The sequence below is a fragment of the Eubalaena glacialis genome, chromosome 7 (assembly GCF_028564815.1).
Source record: "Eubalaena glacialis isolate mEubGla1 chromosome 7, mEubGla1.1.hap2.+ XY, whole genome shotgun sequence".
Classification (NCBI taxonomy): Eukaryota; Metazoa; Chordata; class Mammalia; order Artiodactyla; family Balaenidae; genus Eubalaena; species Eubalaena glacialis.
The window spans coordinates 87,276,539-87,294,387 of record NC_083722.1 but is presented as its reverse complement, the minus strand read 5'-3'; the positions used below and the strand labels follow the sequence as shown (position 1 = coordinate 87,294,387).

Sequence of the window (17,849 nt, the reverse complement as noted above, 5' to 3'; positions counted from 1 at the left end):
AGAGTGGTGATGTGGGGAAACTTGCAGTGGCCCGGCTTGCCCTCTGCGCGGAGTGGGGAGAGGCCTCATGGAGAAGCAAGGATTGAAGCGGGACCTTGGAGGACTGAGGGATCTAGGTTGCGTTTTCTGTGGCCGCACAGCGGATTACCACTAATTTAGTGGCCTCGGACAATACCTGTATGTATTATCTCGCGGTGCCGTGGGGCAGGGTGTGGTTGTCTTCTCGGCTCAGATTCTCAAAAAGCTAAAATCAAGATGTTTTCATCTGCATTCTCATTTGCTCATCTTCCGAGCTCATCGAGCTGTTGGCAGGATTCAGTTCCTTGCGGTGGGACTGAGGTCCCTCTTTCCCAGCTGTCACCGAAGAGCTTTTTTTTTCTTTTAATTTTTATTGGAGTGTAGTTGATTTACAATGTTGTGTTAGTTTCAGGTGTACAGCAAAGTGACTCAGTTATACATATACATGTATCCACTCTTTTTTAGATTCTTTTCCCATATAGGCCATTACAGAGTATTGGGTAGAGTTCCCTGTGCTGTACAGTAGGTCCTTATTAGTTACCTATTTTATATATAATAGTGTAGATATGTCAATCCCAGTCTCCCAGTTTATCCCTCCCCCACCTTATCCCCTGGCAACCATAAATTTGTTTTCTACATCTGTGACTCTATTTCTGTTTTGTAAATAAGTTCATTTGTACCCTTTTTTAGATTCCACACATAAGCGATATCATATGTTATTTGTCTTTCTGTGTCTGACTTACTTCACTCAGTATGACAATCTCTAGGTCCATCCATGTTGCTGCAAATGGCATTATTTCATTCTTTTTTATGGCTGAGTAATAGTCCATTGTATGTATGTACCACATCTTCTTTATCCATTCCTCTGTTGATGGGCATTTAGGTTGCTTCCATGTCCTGGCCATTGTAAATAGTGCAGCAATCAACTTTGCGGTGCATGTATCTTTTTGAAATCTGATTTTCTTCAGGTATATGTGTAGGAGTGGGATTGCTGGGCCATATGGTAGTTCTAGTTTTAGTTTTTTAAGGAACCTCCATACTGTTCTCTATAGTGGCTCTACCAAGAGCTTTTAACGGCAACTTTTAGGTCCTTGCCATGTGGCCCCCTCCATCTTCAAAGCGAATGACTAAGAATCTCTCTTACATCAAATGCCCCTCACCCTTTCAATCTGTGTGTCCAGGAAGATGCCAGTCTCTTTCAAGGGGTGATAGGATTAGGTCAGGCTCATTGAGGATAATCTCCTTAACTTAAGGTCAACTGATTTGGGACCTCAAATTACAGTTGCAAAATTCCTTCGCAGCAGCACCTATGTTAGTGTTTGAAAAATTGAGAGAAGGTATGTGTATTCCCCAGGGCAGGAGTCTTGGGGGCCATCTCAGAATTCTGCCTCCTACATGGTTAGATAGTAGGCATTAAGTGTCCAAGCTGGAAACCAAAGTAATTATCAAAATTATATCTTCTAATGTGGATTGCCTGCGCAGCCTGGAATTGGGAGGAGGCCCTTTTAAAGGAAATGAACTTCAGAGTGGCCAGATGGTGATGCAGAATTGGAGGGGCCTGATTGGCTGGCTTGTTTCATGATCTAGGCCCAAACTACCTCCCTCTCCCTTTTTTCAGTCACTGGCAAACTCTCCTTTCTCGCCCTTCTTTCTTTTCACGCATACAGGCAGGCTTTCCCACGAGTCCGGGTTCTGCATGGGGTGTATCTGCTGTTTAGGGGCATTTGGTGGTATCTGGAGATATTTGGGGCCATCATAACTATCAGGGATACTAGTGGCGTCTAGTGGGTAGAGGCCAAGGATGCTGCTCAACATCCTACATGCACAGGACAGCCTCCATAACAAAGAATTATCCAGCCCCCAGTGTCAATACTGCCAAGGTTGATCAGCTCTACAAAATGTCTCCTTCCTGCCACTCTCGGGTCTCTTTCAAGCCTGAATGTGCTTCTCTTGAATTTCATCTGCCTGAATGTGTTTCTCCCCTTTTCGACCTCAAGGATTCCTCCTCATTCTTTGAGACTTGCTGCTACCATCACCTTCTTGTGTTGGTCCAGGTCACTCACTCCACAGTACTTTTTTCATACCCAGGGTACATCGCTCCATGCTTTGTTTTATCAATGTATGTATAACAGATCTGTCTCTCTCCCACAGACTGAGTTCCTCTTGAGTGTGAGTTGTGTTCTTTTAGATCTGTGTACTCAGAGCTCATTACTATAATGGCTTGTGTATAGTAGGTGCTCAGTAAGTGTAAGGTAGACAGGTGGATGGATAAAATGTCTGAGCGCCTGAAAAGTTCGTAGCAGTGAACTGCCGTTAGTTCTCAGTTTCCCATCCCAGGCACTTACAAGCTGTGTATACTAGAGGTAGGTTACTTAACTTTTCTGTGCCTCAGTTTCCTCCTTTGAAAAATGGGGATCTTCATAGTTGCTGCTTCGAAGGTCTGTTGCAAGGATTCACTGAGAGTTCCTGTATAGTCAGAGAGTGGGAGAAAATGGGAGGGGTATTCATTTGCATAATGCTTCCTTGTTTTCCAAATGCCAAAGGAATGACCGCCCCCCCCCCCCGCCCCCCGCCAAAAAAAAAAAACAGTGGATGCAGGTGAGCATGGCTGAATGTGGCACACACCTCCAAAGTAATATACCTGAAAATGCAGGGCCAGAATGTTCCCATAACCACCAAGGAAAGAGATGTCAAGATTTAGGCCCAGAAAATGAAAATGCTGATACCTAGACCTCATACCCATACAGATTACTTCTGTTAGAAATGCTCTTAAGAGCTTGAGAGGCATCAGTTTCCCCTGCGAACTGGAAAGTTTGCCTTTTCAATGTAGGAATAGTAATCAAAGATAATATAAATATGTCCATTTCTTCCCTCCCCCAAATGTAATAATCAAGAGATTCTGTTCAATCTTTAGGTATCATTCATCAATTTTTCTAACGTACTTGATGATATAATGGAGAAGTAATGAATATATTAGTTTGGTTTTAAGAAAGCTTTAAAAATACAAGTTCTGGGCCCTGTCCCAAACATAATGAATTTAAATTTCCAGGGTCGGGGTCCAGGAATCTGCAGAATTGACAAAATCGCAGATGGTCCTTACATACACATAGTCTGGCATTTGGAAACTAATGTACTTGGTGATACTTGGCATTAGGAAGCAGATTGAGAGTCCCAAATTCCGGCATGAACAGGGATGACGGGCTGAATTAAAAAATAAAAAAAGAACAGACCTGCGCTTGGAGCCAGAAACCCAGCTACCCAGGTGTAGAATAAAGTAGATAGAGTCTAGTGAGAGACACATGAAGGGAAAAGAAAAACAAACAGTCTACATTTATACAGGTTTTGGTCAACAGCTCAGTGTGAATCAAATTAATATGATCTTAGAATCACCGGATCGGGAACGAGAAGGGCATAAACCCACCCTGTTCTGCCCTGGTCAAATCATGCTTGAAAGTTTTTCGTTATTAAGAACATTTTAAAACATAATCAGAAGTAGAAACAATAGTACAATGAATCCCTATGTAATAGATTTAACAATTATCAAAATTTTGCTACATTTCCTTCATTGATCTCTTTTTCCTTTTGCTTATGGTTCCTCCCTCCTTCCCCCTCTCCTTTACTATTCTCCTTCCTAAGTATTCGAAAGCAAATCTCGAACATCATGTTATTTTAACCTTACATACCTAAACAGGTTTCTCTAAAAACCATGGATATTTTCTTACGGGACCGTATCTCACCGAACAGCACTGACAATAATTCCTCATTCTCATTTAATTGGGGTGTCACAGTTTTAAGTGGCGGGGATGCAAAAGGGTTGGTTTGAAGCCATGTCCCATGAGGAACAGTGCATAGAAGGAGGTTGATAGACGATAAAGACTCAGGTTTTTGAAAGACACTGAGTGGAAGAGTTGGCTGGCCTGGCTCTCTGGGATCCACATTGGTGGCATATCGGCTGCCAGCTTACTGTAAGCAAGAACTTAATCCAGGAGCCAGCTGTCTACTGATGAACTGAACTGCCTCAGGAGTTTTCTCTCCTGCAGGGGTGGAGCATGAGATACAATTGAATGGTTTCTTTCATTCATTTTGTGAATAGTTATCAAGTGTCTGCTGTGTTAGGTGCTGAGGATTGCTGTGCAGAATAAGACAGATGCAATCCCTTTCCTCATGGAGCTTCCAGTCTCTAGCACTGTTTCCCACAATGTGACATGGTTTGGGGTGGTCCAGAATCCATTAATTAACTAACATTGAGTTACACGGTTAAAAACAGTTCTCTTTTCAGTGTTCTAAACTTTGTAAGTACATCAACAAGGAGATCTCATTTGGGTGCTAGAGTTGGCACTTCTCTAAAACTTGATCATCTCCCTTTTTAGCTGAGAAAGAACAACGTCATGGTCATAGCCTTTGGCACGCCACAGTTCCTCAGTAACTATTTTTTGAGTAATTTGTTAAACATCTTTACAAAAACAGAAGAATAGGAAAATGCTTAATACAGGAATAATAAAAGCCAGAGTGATACAAGGGATGTTTTTAACTGTTGGGTTTTTGTCTGTTTTTTGTTTTTCACTCTTTAGATTTGCATACATTAAAATTTACTCTTAGGTTTACCGTTTCGTGAGTTTTTACAAATACATCCAGTCATGTAACCAGTGCCCCATCCAAGATACAGATCAGTTCTCTGTCACCTTCTAAATTTTTCTCAATCCCACCTCCCATCTCCAACCCTTGGCTTTCTGTGCCTATAATTTTGCCTCTTCTGGAATGTCACATGAGGGAATCATACAATATGTAGCCTTTTCAGTCTGCCATCTTTCTCTTAGCACTGCGTATTTGTGATTCATCCATCTTGTTGCTTATGTTTGGTCCTTTTACTCACTGGGTCGTATTCCATGGTCTGGATGTCCCACAACTTGTTTATTCAATATAAATAATAATATAAGGCACATTCAATATGACAAATCATGAACACGGTATTTAGTAAAAGCAGATTTAGCAGAAATCCTGAAGGTAGTATGAGTGAGTCTTGGGGGGAAAAACTAATCTGACCAACGTATGCATTAAAGGGTTGTTTGTGGTTGTTCATCTTTTTTTTTTTTTTTGGCTGCGCTGCACAGCTTGTGGGATGTTAGTTCCCCGACCAGGGATTGAACCTGGGCCCTTGGCAGTGAGAGTGTGGAGTCCTAACCACTGGACCACCAGGGAATTCCCAGTTGTTCATCTTTTAATATCTTACCCAAACCTTCAACAAAGTGTTTGATTGAAATATAAATAGGTTTCCTATCACCTTAAGTCAGAACATATCTTTGGGGGCCTCCAGGTAAACCCAGTGATCTCCAGAGCATTCTCTTCACATTCTCTCAATCACTTATTTTCATTTGTTCATTTCCTCCCTCCCTCCCTCCTTCTTCCTTCCCTTCCTCCCTCCCTCTTGCCCTCCTTGTCCTTCTCCTCATTCTCATACTGATATTCTCTCTCCCTTCCTCCCTCCCTTCCTCCCTTCCCCATCTCCTCCCCCTAATATTTCACTGGAGTTTATGTAACTGAATTAATTAGACCTATTTCTCAAGGAGTTGGTTTTCCATAGAATTCACTTTGCAGTTAGCATGACAGAAGAGCTGGCATATTAATCAAATGCTACAATTTGTTCTTTGTATCTGAATCAGGCTGGGGTTGGGCTTCCTGCTTATCAGTTGTCCCTTTATACCATTCTGTCCTTCTCGGGGAATGAGCCAGGATTCTTTGTGATAGGACTGGGTGATGGTTGTGAGTGTTGATAGATTGGGTGTGGAAATGCTTAACAGGGACAGACCCTATCTCCTTAGTTAGTGTTACAGAGTCCCCAGGATATAAAGTGTCTTATGAAAATAAATAAGAGCTTTTCTTTTCCTTTCTTTGGCTGATGATATCGGTACCATTTAACAGAATAAAATGATAAAAATCTTTGTTCTTTCTTAAATAACATGTTAATTGCTGTTCTCTGTATTTATTCACTTGGTATTTCTGAAATATATTCATTTTATAGACATTTCTGTCCCCCAATGCATTTTAAATCCTCAAGCATACTCAAAGTATATATATTTTATGTAGTCTTTTGTGTGTCTAGTGGGGTGGGAGGGATGCTCCTTGTAGCTAACCAGGAGATCAAAGTATGTACCTTTCTCCATTTAGTCTGTTTGCTGCAGAATACAAAGGCTGCTAAAGGATTTGAGTGCATATCTTAAAAGCTCATCAGAAATATTCCAAGCTCTAGATTTTTTTTTCTCTCTCAGCAACATTTCAGATATGGAGGTTCTCCTCGGTTGCCCCTGCTAGTGTTGCTGAATTTAAAAAGGAAGAAAGAAAGATCTGTTCTGTTTTCTCATCTGTGGAATGAGGGGGTTGGACTAGATGGGAGATGTCAGATTTATAGCACTAGTGCTGTCACTCCTTCTCCATCTACATGACAGACATCACTAATCAATCACAGCATGCTTTCCTGCCATATGTAGCCTCAGACTTCTTATCAAATCGCACTTCAGGAATCCACTACTGATCAATCAGTGTTAGCCCAAGAGATGAAATCTATTTGCCATTGTGAAACATGATGGGGTTTCGTCTCTAGTGCAAACTTAAGATAGTTTATGAATGTCAGATCACCACTGCATGGTAGCAGGAAGATGTTGGAGGGCATGGGCAGTTTCAAGTGAAGAAGATTTCAGATCACTACGTTTATGCTCTTTGAAGACAGGCATCATGTTTTATTCATGTTTTTCCTTGTTTAGCCAGCCTATAAGGCAAACCCTTTCTCTTAGTAGACATTAGATACATGTTTGTTAAATGATGCATGAAGAAGTGAATGGAAAGCTTGGCCTTGGCCAATTCTTCCCTCTCTAAGACTGCACAGTTCAGTGCTTCTTCCAAAGGGCAGGCGCAACCCTTGCCATTATTGAATTTCTCTACGTTAATTCAGGCCATTCCTACAGATTGGCTAGATCGCTCTGTGTTCTTATCTGCCGAGCACTGGCAGGGCCCAGCAACTTGGCATCGTTGGTTAGACTTTACGAGTTCCCTCTCCATCCATTGTCCAGGTCATTCATAAACTTGTTGAGTAATACTGAGGAGGGTCCAATCTTTCCCTGCTGGACTCTGAATTCTTTCAACTTGATTTGTGGTTGGGAATCTGAAGGTTTCATGGTAAAGAGAAGAATTCTGTCACGGTTTTGGGATTTATCACAGAAGAGAATCACATATTTGACACTTAACATATGCAGCCTTCATTAATTATTTTGGGGGAACTATATTTTAAGTTTCTTTATTAAAAGGACCAGATTGGATAACTCTTTAAATTTTGATAGCATGATAATGTTACTTTTGCAGGGTAGATTCAGTAAATATTCAGTGGTCTTCAAGATAGTTTCATGAAAATAGGCTGAAGCCTCTGTCTTCTTCAGCTTTCAGAAGAAAATCACCTTTCAAAACAGAAGGCATTTTTTTCCCACCCAGGCACTGAATTTCATCTAATAATAACACCAGCTGCCCATTTAGTAAATATCAATTTTAAGCCAAGCATTCTGCTAAATGCTTTACATTTATTATCCCTAAACCTCAAAACAACCCCAGGACTAGTGCTGTGAATTCTGTTTCACAGATGAGATGAATGAAGCTTGGAGAAGTTACATAACTTGGCCAAAGTCACTAGGTGATAGGTGGCAGTACTGGGATTTAAAGCCAAGCCTAACTCTAAAGTGTTTCCTCCGAAGGGTACCAACTCCCTCAGTGTAGATGTTACCCCCTCCAGGAAGCCTTCCATCAGGTACCACTTTTCTGCAAGGCTGGTTGAGATGTTCTTCCTCTGTGTTTCTATAGTCGTTTATGCTCCCTTATGATGACACTCTCGATCTGTTTATCTGCTTCCTCTACCACCAGAGTAAGATTCCTGAGGACAGGGGCTTTGTGTTTCTGTTGGTTTGTTTTTTTGTGTTTTTTTCTTCCACTTTTGTTTAATGGCTGAATGAATACAGCTTTCCCAGGAGTTCTCTGCCACTTCACCTTGGTACATAGGAGCCATATTAATGTACAGCTAGGCCTGTAAGAACCTTCTATAGTTCAGAATTCATTATATTTGGGGATAAAAGATCTAGGGAAATATAGTCCACCTCTAAATGTGGAATGACAGAGTTGCCTCTCTTTAATACTACTAAGTGCCTTCTGCTTAACTCTCTCATTGCATTATCAAACTGTTTCACTTTTCCTCAGTTCAGTCTTTTATTAACTGTACTTTTATGAGTGATTAATACATGCAGATGTTCTTATGTTTATCCTGCTTGAGATGCCTTGTGCTTCTTGAATCTGAAGATTCATGAGTTTTATAAATTCTAGAAAATTCTTAGCCATTATGCCTCTTCTGAATGTCTATTCTCTCCCAACGGGACACCTGTTAGACATATGTTGGCCCTTCTCAGTCTATCCTCCGTATCTCTTAACCTCATTTTCATAGTTTTCACCTCTATCCCTTTGTGTTTCATCTTGTGTAATGTACTGAGATCTGTATTTCTCTCTTCAGCAGTATTTAGCCTTCTGTTTCACCTCTCCATTGAGTTTGAAATTTTAATGACTCTGTGGGGAGAGAGAGGCATCGTGTCTTTTTTTTTTTTTTTAAGAGTTTCATTTCTAGTGTTACTGTGTCTAACCATGTTAAACTTTATTAATGTTCTTTTCCAAAATGTTGTTTTACGACCTCTAACTCTTGAGCCTCTGATCCTCATGCTTGTTGACTTGTGACCTTTGACTCTGTGTTTTGTAATTTACTATTGGGAGCTCATGCTTCGCAGGGCCAGTTTTAGCCCAGGTTACAGGACTGACTCTCCAGGGCAATTTTTCATTTGCTTCTGTGGAGGAATTCTTGGCACATCATGAACAGGACCAAATTTTATATTAACTGTTCATTTGGAGTTTTCTGATTCTGCCTTTGGTTATTCATACTCCACTCTCAAGAAAGGCATAGGCCTAGTGTTTCTAATTCTCAGCTTAAACGTTTCCCTCCTGCTCAGAACACAGATAGAAAGACAAGTTTCCTTGGGTTGGTTGACAATTTTTCTAATCTGTTTGTTCACTGAGGGTGCAGTCCTCAGGGAGTGTTCCTGGTTTTCTGTAGGGGTCTACTAACAACTTCCTGCTTCTCCTTGTTCCAAGGCCTCATATTCTGTCCTGCTTGGGCATTCAAATCCTAGCCCCTAGGGAACTAAGACAAACCATTCCCTTGTTGCCAGCCACCTTCCCTTCTACCTCATAGCCCCAGCATGAGTTTGCATGCTCATCATTCTTGTTTTTAGTTACCTCTTTATTTCTACAACCTGGGTACTCTCCTTTCTTAATTGTGAGTCAGCTAAGCCCTTAAAATAATTTTTGTTATATTTTACCTAGCATATCTAGGGTCTTTGAAGGGTTGGAATTTTCAGGCTGTCATCATTTGCCATCTTGCCAGAAATAGGAGCTTATTACAAGCTCATAGTAAAATAATCAAATAATACACAAGAATATATGATGAAATATTACTCTCCTTTCCATCTTCGGCCTGCTTAGTTCTCAAACCACCTTGCCAGGTATAATAACCTTTATCATTTTCTTAGGCATAGTTCTAGAAGCATTTTATGCACATAGAGCGTACATATGTGTATACAATACATGGAGATTTATTTATTCAAGCAGGGATATATTTTACCTTCTGCACTGTACTTACTAATGTATTTTGGAGTTCATTGTTTATTAGTGCATTTAACTCTGCCTCTTTTTTCTCATAACGGTATAGTATTCCATGAAATAGATGTACCATAATTTTACCATTTCCCCTATTTTTATTGGATGATCGTCTTCAGTTATTGTGATATTATAAACTATCCTACAATAAACATTCCTGATCATATGTCTTTGCTGACTATCATTTAACGTAATTCTCTTTGTCTCTTTCTCTCTCCTCTCCCCCACCCTGGTTAATTTTATGTGTCAACTTGACTGGGCTAGGGGATATCCAGATAGCTGGTAACATTATTTTATTTTATTTATTTTTGGCTGCATTGGGATTTCGTTCCTGCGCGTGGGCTTTCTCTAGTTGTGGTGTGCGGACTTCTCATTGTGGTGGCTTCTCTTGTTGTGGAGCACGGGCTCTAGGTGCGTGGGCTTCAGTAGTTGCAGCATGCAGGCTCAGTAGCTGTGGCGCGTGGGCTCTAGAGCACAGGCTCATTAGTTGTGGCGCATGGGCTTAGTTGCTCTGCAGCACATGGGATCTTCCCGGACCAGAGCTCGAACCACTGGCCCCTGCATTGGCAGGCGGATTCTCAACCACTGGGCCACCAGGGAAGCCCCTGGTAACATTATTTTTGAGTGTGTCTGTGAGGGAGTGTCCAGAAGAGATTAGCATTTGAATCAGTGGACTTCCTACAGAAGAGTCCTCCTGACCAATGTGGGTGGGCATCGTCCAATCTATTGAGGGTGTGAAGAGAGCAAAAAGGCAGAGGAAGGATCAATTTGCTCTCTCTGCTTGAGCTGTGACTTCCATATTCTCCTGCCTTCAGACATTGGCACTCCTGGTTCTCAGGCCTTTGGACTGGGACCAGGACGTGCACCACTGGCACACAGTTCTCAGGCCTTTGTACTCAGACTGCATTATAACACCAGCTTTCTTGGTTCTCCAACTTGGAGACTACAGACCATGGGACTCTTCTGTCTCCATAACCATGGGTGCCAATTCCTATAATAAATCTCCGCATATCTCTCTATATATCCTACTGGTTCTGTATCTCTGGGAAACCCTAATGCACACTCCCACTCACTAGGAGTTGGTGACCTCAGCACCTTGCACGGGACCTGACACGGAGTCGGCACTGAATTCACATCTGTTTCGTGAATGACTAATACCGAGAAGCCAAACCAGCAGTCAGACCATCCCAACCCCCCAGGAAATGTATTTTTTTAAATTTAATTAATTAATTAATTAGGCTGCTTGGGCCTTTGTTGCTGCGCACGGGCTTTCTCTAGTTGTGGCGAGCGGGGGCTACTCTTCGTTGCGTTGCAAGGGCTTCTCATTGCGGTGGCTTCTCTTGTTGCGGAGCACAGGTTCTAGGCGCGCGGGCTTCAGTAGTTGTGGCTCGTGGGCTCTAGAGCGCAGGCTCAGTAGTTGTGGCACACGGGCTGAGTTGCTCCGCGGCATATGGGATTTTCCCAGAGCAGGGCTCGAACCTGGGTCCCCTGCACTGGGAGGTGGATTCTTAACCACTGCGCCACCAGGGAAGTCCTGGGAAATGTGTTTTGATTTCATTAATAACACTAGCTCTTGACTATCCAATAGTCTGTAGCTATTGAGTGGGCACAGCATGTGGTCCAGATATGAGCTAATACCATCTTTACAACAACCTTGTGAGATGGGAGATTTCATGATCATGCTTTACAGACAAGGAAACTAAGGCACAGGTTACGTAAATAGTAAGAGGCGGAGGCTATCACTGAAACACCTGGCCTCTTGAATACTGCCTTTTAATTAACACTTGTCACAGCTAACATAGGATGTATCATTGTTCATTCCTTTGTTTATTCATTCATTTATTCCGTCCACAAATATTTACTGAGAGCTCACAGTGTTCCAGGCAGGAAGTAATAACAGTGTGATGAGGAATGGAAACATCCCTACTGTGGTGGAATTTACAGTGTAAAGGGAAAGACACATTAAGCCCCCCAAAAAAAATACAAGTGAAACTGTGATGAGTGCCCCGGAAGGGGGTAATAATGGGGAGAATTTAGAAGCACCTAGCTGGGGGTTCTTCCCAGCAATAGAGGGTCTCCAAATCTGTGATAAGTTGGATGAGCCTTGAAGGACGAGTAAGATGGAAGGGGTTCCTGGCCTTCCTCGTGTATTCTGCTGTACACCATAATTTTGCTTTTGCAGCCACTGCCAGCTCTGGGGACCTCCACGTGCAAGGGCCAGAGGGCCTGTGTCCTTCTGCTTCTGAGGAAAGGTGGCTGAACCGCCCCCCCACCGCCATCAGCCTTTTCTAATTTTAAAGCAGTAGCTCCCTTGATTGAAATCTCAATTTGGGAACAGGCCTAGGATTGGCCTGGAGCTTGGAATTTTCACCAATAAGCGCAGCGGTAGGTGGGGAGGCGTCCCTTTAAGCAGCTGGGAGGCAGCCTGGAGAGCTGGAAGCGTCCCTCCTGGGGACCTGAGCGATTTTCCTGGATCCAGAGCTGCGCAGGGAAGCAGCTGCCACCACCGCGCCCCGGGAATGTCACCTCCCTTGCGCGGAGCCCCTGCAGGGCCCCCTCTGGCTCCGGGCAGTTGGCGGCCGACGCCCAGCCGGTCTTCTTAGCCGCAGCCGCATCCCCTGCCCCTGGGTCTGCGGCCCCTTCCCCCCAGCCCCTTAGTTCCCGGCAGTGGAGGCGCCGCAGCGGCGAGCGATGCAAGGCTGAGCCGGGTAAGTGGCCCCCCAGGGCCAGGGCGCACGGAGGGGGCACTGGGGCGCGGGTGCTCCTGGTTCTCGCCACCCTCTCTAGGAAAGGGGGCCTTAAACTGGGACAGTAACCTCTGGGAGAGATGCGCCTTGCCACACAGACACTGGGGAGGTCATGAGCTATGGGGAGGGGACCTTGGGGTCCTTTTGATCTGAGCGTCTCCCAGCTTTTGCGCACTTGATTAACCAATAATAGTAACAGTATCACGAGACAGGGATCATGTTGTTACTGTATTAGGACTTCTTCGAGGGAAACATTTAAACGTCCCTGAACTTGCTTTTTAAACAGCCTTTATTCTCTTACAGTTCATTTCCCTCAAGTACTTAAAATGTATGTATTGTTAATGACCTACTTATTTATTTCCCTTACACTCTCAAAAAATGTTTCATGTCTCCAGGAAGGTCTACTTTAAAAGATTATGTGTTTCTCCCCACATTCCTCATTGCTCGTTTTCCTAGAACTTTAAAAATTCCTTGCTTTTCTCCTTGGTGGATATCTGTAATTAAGCAGCTCTGAAATTTGTTCATTTATTCTCTCTGAATTGGGGGTGGAAGTAGGGGAGAGGCCCCCCTCTCCTGGCCTTCCTAGCTCTGAGAAAAGAGTCTGTGGGATGGGGAAAGCTGTTGGGGGGAGTTCATTGGAACCCTGCTCTCCCAGGATTGCAAATGTACCCTCTTGGCTGTTGGGAGACTTACCTGAGATCATGCACATCTGGAGTGCCTAGGCAGCTGTATCCTGGGAAATTTTAAAACCAAAATAATCTATAGGGATTGGGCTGGGGGAGGGGTAAGGTTTATTTAAAAGATGCCTTTTCAGCTTCCTCCCTCTCCCCAGTCTGTTTGCTCATGTGTACCTAAGGAAGAACTTGGAAGCCTAAAGTAGAGGGCCAGCGGGTTGGTCGTTTTTGTTTGTTTGTTTTTTGGGTTTTGTTGTTGTTGCTTTTGAAGATGAGGCTGCTGGGCTGCTGGAAGAAAAGCCTTCCAAAATTGGAGCAAAGTCTGATGCATGGATTGCCGAAGTCCATTTCCGCCCATATTAAATTATTTTGGCTTGTAGCAGCCCTCATCTTGCTGGATTACCTTTATTTGCGGTTGTTTGGGTGTTGTGTGACTCATTTGTATACTTTGGGTTCCCTGCTTTCTGCAAACAGATGTTTTTATCTGTGCAGCTAGCTGAGTAATTAGAGAGATGGACACAGCCCTGTATGTACAGACAGAACAAATACCACTTGGGGAGGATTTGGGCCTTTCCTTTTTCAAATCATCAATTGCCAAATCTTCCCAGCCGTTAGGCAATTCAGATAAAGGTGTCAAGGGAGCTGAGCAGTGAAGAATTTATATGTACAGCTAATTCTGCTCATCCTACAATAAAACATCTTCCCATGGGGCCAAAAAGTGGGGGTGTGGGGAAAGCTTATAAAAATAATCCTGTGTTCTTAGTCACTGACTACCCAGCTCTCCCTGGATTTCTGAGAACCTGCCAGGAGAAACTGTTGACTGCATGGAAGTTTCAAGAAATGCTGAACAGAAATCAGTACAGGCCCTCCTTGAGCGACTTTTATTTCTGCTTGGAGGAAGTGAACACTTTGTTAGAATAACAAATCGTGGCTGCTTTTCAAGAGCAGAAAACAGTCCTTGTTCCGAAGGCAGATTCATTTTTAAGAGTGTGAATCATTTGGTTTAGGTTTTTTGCTTTTTTTCTCTCTCTTGCGGTGGAGGCTTGGAGATGATTAAATGTCTTGTCTGCAGGAAATTACCAGGAGATTTGAGTATTTTCCTGAATCAGCCTCAGATGGTACACAGCTTTGGGTGTAATACAAGAAAGCTCTGTTACCAGGCAATCTTTCTGCAGTGATACCCTCAACCTCTCCCAGCCTTTCAAGCTTCTCCCTCAACAAGCCTTTTCTTTTTTTATTTTTTGGGGTTGGGCTTCCATTTGAGAAACTGAAATAACTCTCTCAGTCCCTTCATGAGCTTTTTAAGATGGAACTTATTTTTGAGACAGTTTTATCGAGCCCACTTCCCCATTGGCCTCCTCCCACTAGCCTTAGCAGGAAAAGCTCTTGGCTCCTTTTCCCAAGATTTCCTTTAAGCCCCGGATTGTTATCCGTAGGGACACAGATGTATCAAGGAATGAGAGGCAAAGGTTTGAACTAGCACTCACCAATTTGGTGGGGACATTTATGGTCTTTGCAGAACTGTCTGCAGAGAAGGCAGAGTGATTCTGTGCTGCGTTTACCCCCAACGTGAAGATCGGGCAATTAAAAGGCAGCCAGGGACAACCAGGGGGTCCAGTGCCCTGCTTTGTGTAGTGCTTACAGAGATCTGCCGTTTTTAATAATTTTGGAAAACCAAATCTTAGAGACGCTCTGCACCCCAAGCTAGTTTTCTGAATCTTTCCTGAAAGGTACCTGGTCACGTGAAGCACCTCCTAGCTGTGTAATCAAATAGGAGAGCTCTGGGTGCATATAAACTCAGCGTGATATTCCGAGTCAGTGAGAGGAAGCCGAGGGAATAATTTTTTTCAGCTACCAAAACACAGAATGGCAATCCTAGTTGAATATAATGAAACTTGATGGAAATTGTATGGAGAGTTTAAATGTAATGTTCCAAAAAAGTTTCTTTGCTTTTTTTATTTATTTATTTATTTTTCTCAGAATCTAAATGGCAAGGGATTCTTTCCCAGGATACTTAGCATTTGATTACTGTGCAGTTTTTTGTTTGTTTGTTTTTTGGAGTGATGTTCTTTTTTCATATCCTGCTGCTCTGTGTGACAAGCAGAGGAAGACTCGTTTTTGCAAAGATTGTATCTGGATGTCTTCCAGAAGATACGGAAGATAGAGGGGCGCTGGAGGGAACAGACGGACGCAGGTACTGTGGGACTCAGTGTCTGGGAAAACTCATGAATGATTTCCCTGCAAGTATAGCCCAGAGGCCTTTGAGAATTGCTTCATGTTTGACTTTTACCAGCCAGCTTGTGTATAGAAATCATCGTACCCATCACGAGGGTCTTCCTCCTCCCAAAGCACCTTCCCAGGCAAGATGCCAAACATCAGGGAGTGTGTACGTGACATTGCTTATCACGTCTTTGAAAGTTTGCCTTGTACTACTTTTTCTTTTAAAAAAAAAAAAAAAGACTACTTGATTTCTTGGTAACATTAACAGAAGATTCCTTTGCATTCACCTAGGCTGCTGTAATTACAAAACCTTTAATTTTTCCAGTGGTTGAGGCTTTGTTTAGGCTTTTGAGGATAAGTGAATATCTATTGAGCTGGATTTCAGATGAATTCTAATTTTGAGCCGTCGGACTGTCTAGCCCGGAGAAAAGGTCTCATATTAGCATGTTATACTTGATGATAGCGATAAATAGAATGATAGCTATTAACTTACTGAGTCTTTGCCAAGTACAGACTACGTGTCTTATCAATCTTTCTTAGGCTTTCCTGCACATAAGAATATTCTTCAGAGAGTCTGTTTCAGGGGGTATGTGGTAAGACCTAGAAATCTGCATTTTAAGAAGCATCTCAGGTGAGACCTTGGACTCTACCTTGAGACACACTTGGCTTTTCCTTTCTGCTCGCTTAAAATCCTCACAGTAACGCTGCGGAGTAGGTGCTGTTATCATCCCTGTTTCACAGATGAGGAAGGGTAGGCTCAGAGAGGTTCCGTAACTCTTCTGGGTCACACAGCTACTAAGTGGCCATGCGGGGGACTGGAACCTGTGACTGTCCAACCTCAGTATCCGTGGAGCTCACGCTTATGCTCCTGGTGGTTGTGTGGTCTTCCCTTTACAGTTTGGACCTAGTGACCCCTCCCCACAACTCTCTCTGCTGCACACTTCCCTGTGACGTTGGCATGCAGTACGCAGCTGTGGTCCACGAGGGCCCCTTGTGGCAGGATGCAGGAGGGCTGCATGGGGGTGTAGGGGTTCACGTTCATCCTGGAGAAGCATCCGACTAATTTGCCTTGAGTTCTCTAACTGCTGAACCAAGACGACTCAAGGTCGGATTGATTTACTTGTGAGGTGCTTTTGAGTCCCTCAGCTTTTGGAATCCTTAAGACAGGTCTGTGTCCTTCAGTGGGTCCTTCCACAGTCCCCAGTGTCACCTCTTTCCTCCTCTCCAGACACTTCCCTCAGGCTCCTCCCACAAGACCCTTCACAGTTCACACGCCCAACAGGGCTGAAGCCTTTTCCTCATGCCCGTGACCTGAGCCCACCTGGAGCCCATCTTTTTCCTCCATCTTCTGCGTAAACTAACACCCTCCCCCCAGGTAGATTCCTGCCGAAAGCCAATACCAAGGGAAAGTTGTAAAGAAAGGGGCAGAGGCGAGGAGGAGCCTCATTCACGCCTCCTGCTTGATTCCCCCTTGGCCTGACCTCATTTCTCTTGCCCCTGGGCTTATGAACCGGGGCTGATTTCTCTTGCTTAATTGCTGCAGGATTGTGATACAGGACAAACCACTTAACCTCATGCACTTTGCCTCCATTATCAGTTAAATGGAATGTTCATGTCAACCCTTTCTCCTTTGGGTACAAGTGACATAATGCCTGTGGAAACACTTTGGACTTTGTTCAAACACATTTTGAAGACGTGATCCTGTTGCCTTCTAGCAACGAATGGTTCCCCTACGGTGTTCTAGGAAACGCTTGTTGGGCGAATGGCTCTTCCAAACAAGAAAGCAAAAACATGGTTCCATGTATATTTGGAACATGCGATACCCTACATCTCTCTTTGGAGGAATCACAGTTCATACTAGCATATTAAAGGCTCTGAGCCCTGGAGTGGGGAAACCTGTTTAACTATGAGCTTGCGTCTGCCATGCTAATATGACCCCAGAACCCTTTTGCAGCCTGACTTGTTAACGTGCTGCAGTACGCGCTTGGGGGGAAGCTGCTACGCATCAAGATGTCAGCTCTTCTATTTATTAGCCTTTAGACAAGTCAGTACCTCCCTGAACCTCATTTCCTTCTCTGTGAAATGGGAATGATAATGAGACCTACCCTACAGAGTTTGGGGGATGGTTAAATAAATTAAGAGATGCGGAGGTTGCCTTCCACCTGCCAGGAACATTTGCGTGAGTGCATCGTTCCCGCCTTGCTGTGGTTTTACTCTTGCTTCGGCAGGCTTAGGTGTATCCCATTGCCGCACCTTCCTCTTGCCTCAGTCTCCTTTGCTGCTCTTTCTCCTTGGACTGCTCTCGTCCTCTTTCTCCTCATCCTTCTCCTTTTCATCTTTATTCGCTCCCTTGCTGACATCATCCAGTCCATGGCTTCACGCGATGACTAACAGATTTCCATCTTCAGCCTGGACCTCGCTCCTGAGCTCCAGACTTACACACTGAACTCTTTTCTCA

The 17,849-nt window shown here is 43.6% G+C and overlaps 1 protein-coding gene across 2 annotated transcripts in view; it reads left to right on the top strand.

The window, feature by feature from the left end:
* PRICKLE2 (prickle planar cell polarity protein 2) overlaps positions 1–17,849 on the top strand; it is a 331,524-nt gene that overhangs the window by 156,009 nt on the left and 157,666 nt on the right. Inside the window, exon 1 of one of the 2 annotated variants that reach the window (XM_061195511.1) lies at positions 12,278–12,458. The exons of the other annotated variant lie outside the window; for it this stretch is intronic. The gene's annotated coding sequence lies outside the window, so the exon portion shown is untranslated. Of the gene's footprint in view, positions 1–12,277; positions 12,459–17,849 lie in introns of those variants that run through there. 2 annotated transcript variants of the gene reach the window in all.